This window comes from Centruroides sculpturatus, unplaced genomic scaffold, assembly GCF_000671375.1.
Source record: "Centruroides sculpturatus isolate CEXI.00-Female unplaced genomic scaffold, Cexi_2.0 scaffold1335, whole genome shotgun sequence".
Taxonomy (NCBI): Eukaryota; Metazoa; Arthropoda; class Arachnida; order Scorpiones; family Buthidae; genus Centruroides; species Centruroides sculpturatus.
Genome location: NW_019385503.1, coordinates 84376 through 90210, shown reverse-complemented (window position 1 = coordinate 90210; position 5835 = coordinate 84376).

Genomic DNA, 5835 nt, shown 5'->3' with positions numbered 1-5835 from the left:
GAAATATAGGGACATACCCAATATACTTTTAAAGAAAATTATAATTAAATATAGCTTTGTAAAGAAACGTACATAAAAATATAAAATCTCCTTTACTTTTTAAATCTTAAAATAATGCACTTAGTCAAATAGCTCCCTATGAGTGGCTAATGAATGGAATCGAAGACAGTTGTAGAGCGCACATACACGCGGACTGCCAAATCCCCAAGGTGCCGATACTGGTCAATGTCAAATACCTCTTTTGTTGCATCACTAGTATATCTCAAAAGACGCAACAGAGCTGTTGTAGATTTTAAACGTTTCTCACCATAGCTGTAAAAATCTAAATATGTTAAACTTAATAGTCATTTGTTTTCTAACTAATTCGTTTTAGGACCAAGTGTCCTCAGAAATTTCCAAAATTTACAACTTTTCGGTCACTCTGGTTGAACTAAAAAAATTTCTGTCTTTATTACATTAATAATACGAAGAAATCAGTCTCCACTGTACTCGGCTAGAGATGGTTCGGCTAAGCTTTTGTTTAAGTAAAATTTCAGCTCTTTCATCAGGGTTTTGTTTATGTCCCCAATTCCCTAATTGCTTAATTATTTAACTATTTTTTAAGTAGAAATAAGTCAAAACCAGTTACTTTGTGCTCGAATATTTGTAGTGTCGGGAAAAAAGTGGAAAGACAAAGTTTTATGACAGACGAATACATAAATCGTAAATGTAAGGAAAATAAATTCTAGAGCTTTTTCCATACCTCGTGAATCTCTCTCATTCATTAAATTTAGTTGTAAATGATGCTGTCAAAGTAACGGTTAATTTTTTAACATTATAAAAGAATTGTACACGTTTTTTCCTACATCCCCTTAAAGATGGGACATACAAAATTGTAATATCACTGGTTTAACATTGAAATCAGTGAGTAATATAAAATCGGAGAGCGGAATAAAAATATCAAATATTTTAATGGATTTTTTTTAACTCCTGTCAACTATACAAAACTATTGTAAAAACATACCAGTAAATTCTTATCAGTTGGGTTAAGTTATAAATCTACTCATGATTCACATAATCGGGCGAGGGCAACCATATACCTAGCGGGCAGGCAGCTAACGGCCCAGAACTGGTCCTGGATAGAATTGGATGCAGTATACAGTAGCATTCACCCAAGGTCCTAGGCTTCCACCAGCTAAACCGGGTGATGTTGGTACTCTGTAAAGTGCATGCGCGAATCTGGCTTTTTGAATGCTGACAATACAGCGCTTCCACTCCGCCACTAATATTTGAATATATAATAGCAATCTCATCTTTTTTTTCACGTGTTGTATAGAAATTTGTAATAAGATACATAATGCGGTTATAATAAAATACAGTATTGTGTGATTATTTTCATATAATTAAAATNAATATATAATTAGTAAGTATTAATATTTCATTAAAAATGCAACTATGTTTCTTATAACAGAATTATTCTTAACTGGTTACTCACAGAAATATACAGAAAAAACCTTTACCAGCAACACTTTTAATTATTGAAAGCAAATGTTTTCAACTATTTCTTGCAGCCATCATCAGGATATTAGAACATTTATTCCATTATGATACAAAATAAATACAATTATCATTTCAATTCAATTTTCAGAACAAAAATAAATTGAATATCCTAATCATAGCTGCAAGAATAACTGAAAAAGTTTGCTTTCAATAATTAAAAATGTTGTTGATAAAGGTTTTTCCTGTATATCAATATGTTTCTTATATAATTAATTATAAATAATATTTCTTAATTAAAATCAAAAACAATAGATAAGCATATTTGAATATGACTTAACAGTTAAATTATATTAATTAGACAATTTATTTAGAAATAAACATAAGTTTTGCTGAAGGGAACTAATCACACAAAAAACTCTTCTATCTCTCCTGGCTCTTCTACCCCTCCTGATCTGTAATAAAAAACTGAAGACAGACAGAAGGCTCAAAATGCATTTCCTGGTATAATAAAGTTTGCATAGTCAATTACTGGTGTGTTCCCAGTGTGATTAGTTCCTTTCAGCAAAATTTATGCTTATCACTAAAAAATCCATTGAAGGATGAGCAATTAAACAACTGGGCAATTTCATTCCTATTGTTTTTCTTTTATATTCCAAAAGAATTATTTTGGAATAGCTTATGATATGATTATTTTAGTAAACTGTTTTTGATTTGAATTGCATAATTTATTAGAAAAACATGATTAATAAATAGAATCAATGATTGTATTTTGACTATATAATACATAAAATTTTTAAATAATATTAATTTATCAATATAAAAATATAAAAACTTTTACTTACTATAAATATATCATAATCATCTTGATCAAATTCTATTTTATATTCAGTCATTAAATTATATAATTCTTTTATTATCCTAATCTCTTCTTCAAATTCTATCTGTTAATAAATTTAAACTCATTTATAACAATACATACATACATATTCAATAAAAGTTATAATTATTTTAATGTTAATGATATAAATTATTTTATAATTTTTACATAGTATAACTCATTAATTTATGTAGATAAGAATAAATACAAATACAGTAGGATCCCATCGTATACAGAATCACCACACAATTTCAGATTTACACTATTGGCAATTAAAAAAAAACAAGTAAAGTAAGAATTCTTAATTGCACGCTAAATCCACACTATTTTTTAGTGTTCTAATAAATAGTTTGGCCTCTTCAAATTCCTTCTGAGAAACTGTACTGGTAAATACGTATAGAAAGCTGCCCAAATATTTCAAATAAATCCTATTACTACTGATTGTTGGTATAATTTTCTGAAAAGTTTGGTTTGACCAGAAATACATATTTTCTTGGACCTAAGTTTCAATAAGAAAATTGACTTTGGATAGTGCTTTTATTTTAAATTAACTCAATATAGCATTATCCCTAATTCATAATAACTCCCCTCTAGGCCATTATAATGTAATTTTGGAATTACTACAATATTCTTCTGCTAAATCAAACCAACTTTTGTTGGATTTGTATAATTCTGTCTTCTTTTCAGAAATAATTTCAAAAATTGAAACTCTAATATATAGTGTGATATATAAGAAAGGTGACCATAGTGATATCCAAAATTATAGACCTACTGCCTTGTTGACAATTTTAGAAAGGTTTCTTTTTCATTTATTAAAGAATAGATTCAATAAATGGATGCAGGAAAATGATTTACCTGGGTTTTAACAGTTTGCTTTTATTAAGGGAAGAAGCACGGCCAATTCAATCTTTGTTCTTTCTAGTATAATTTAATGAAATATGTTAATGTGGAAAAATATGGTGGATAGATTGGAAGTCTTTCATAAGGCAAGCCATATTTATTATCTTGTACACAACTGATCTCCAGACTCTTTTCTCCAGTAGATCATTGGATTATATATATATATACACCTCCCTCCTTATGAAGTCTCTCACTTAATATATGCAGACAATATTGTAATTCTGGCTAAGATGCAGATAGTTATCCAAAAGAAAATAAATATGTTTTATGATTATTGTAAAGACAGAAGTTTAAGAATTAATCCTCCTAAATCTAAGAGTATGATTTTCTTGTTGTGCTGGGAGATTGAAAAAGTCAGATAAATGGATCCTGGAAAATTATCAACTCGATATCTTAAATGAATGTAAATATTTTGAAGTTACTCTTGATTGTCATCTAACATTCCACTCACATTTGAAGCATACTTTCTCAAAAGCCACTGAGTTAAACAAAAAGTTGTTGTTTCTGCTTATGAAATTAAAATTAAATAACAAAAATATTTCAACTATTTGGTGTATTTTGTTTAGGAAAATGCCTCTACACAGCACTAACATGGATTCAGAAAAATTACAAAAATTTTCTAAATAAACTGGAATTAATCCAAATATAATATGAGGATCATTCAGAAAGAAACAAGCCAAAGGCTGGAATGTGAAAACCAATGACAGAATTGTAATATTGTGTCTAAGAATGTATGGTTCCAACAACAGCATGGAAGATCACAGCCCACCGCTAGAGGGCCCTGGGTGCATATCACATGACTACAAAACTAGCAGAAGCATGTGTCAATCGTCTACCGTGGTCAGTCGTGTTGTAAACAGTGAAACAGTGAAATGGAGGCATCAAAAGAAGAGCAAAGAGGTGTTATTTGTTTTCTGACAGCAGAAGGAGTAGGGGGAATGGACATTCATCGAAGAATGTCACAAGTGTATGGTGAACATTGCATGTCCCTTGCAAGGGTCAAGGCTTGGCACAAGTGCTTCAGGGAAGGGCAGGTGTCATTAGCCAATGATGCACAGTCAGGAACACCACACCGCATAACCGATGACATTGTCCAGCTGGTTGATGGAGTCATTAGCCAGGACCGCTAAGTGACGGTACAAGCAGTTGCCGCCGAGGTCAGATTGAGCATCAGAAGTGTTCACACCATCATGAGGGAAAGATTGAACTGGCACAAAGTGTGCACCCAATGGGTGCCCCACAGTCTACAACCACAACAACAAGCATGTCGAATGGCCCACTGTCTTGATCATCTGGAGCGCTATGCCTGGGAAGAGAATGAGTTCATGTCACAAGTGATGGCTGGAGATGAGTCATGGTGTAATCACTTCAAACCCAAATCGAAATGACAAAGTCTCCAGTGGAAGCATCCAGGGTCACCACCACCAAAAAATCCAAGGCCATTCACACAAGCATAGGAAAGGTTATGCTCACATTCTTCTTTGACCAAAACGGCCCACTTCTTATTGACTTCCTGCAGCACGAGACAACAGTGAATGCTCAGTGTTATTCACAAACCTTGACCACCCTTCGCCAAGCAATCAAATCGAAACGACCAGGGCAGCTCACCTGTGGGGTCATTCTGCTCCACAACAATGCCAGACCTCATACGGCACAATCACGGCACTCTTGAAGAAATTCAAGTGGGAGTTCCTTGGTCACCCTCCATACAGTCCAGACCTCTCTCCCTGCGATTACGCCATTTTTGGTCCTCTAAAATAGGCTCTGAGGGGCAAACGATTCACCTCAGATGACGACGTCCAGCAGTACGTTCGGAACTGGTTGACAACACAGCCCCGGGACTTTTACAAGACAGCCATTCACTGCCTTGTGTCACAGTGGGACAAGTGCCTCAACGGTCAGGGCCAATACTTCTGACATATAGGTAAGGGTTTCTGTTCCTAGGCCTCCAGCTCATTTCTTTTTGAATGATCCTCATATATCAGATATATCTCTAAATTACATTATTCAGTTCCTGGATACACCATTTGTATTGAAACTGGTAGACGTCAAAATTAATACAGGGACAAACTTTCCCTTCATTGTAACCCAGTCTTACTCTCAAAAATTCTCTACTATGCAAACTCTCCAGTGTTCTCCCGGCTTCATCATTAAGTTATCTCTGCAATGTAATCTTCTATGTAATTGATCAATGTATACAGCTCTTTCACTCTTTGCCACTGTATTCACTGCTACTACTGTACTCGGCCATTCTTATCTGTTAAATTCGCAAAGCACTGCCATTGTAAATAATATTATGTACATAAGTTTGCTATCGTGTTTTATTTTGTAGCCCGAGCTGGGCATTCTGTTTAAAGGTTATGCTTATATTTTGCTCTGTACTATTTCTGTTTACGTCTATTAATAAATTCATATGCGCGTCAGGGACCCTTCCTCTTCTATCTTCCTTCCTTCCCACTTTTCCATCCCCTTTGGCCCCTGCCACCAATACTTTCTCTTACGTCTACTTTCTTCTCACTTCTTTTCACCCACTTTACGGAAATACCTCTGAGTAACGCCGTCTATTCTTTACTATAATA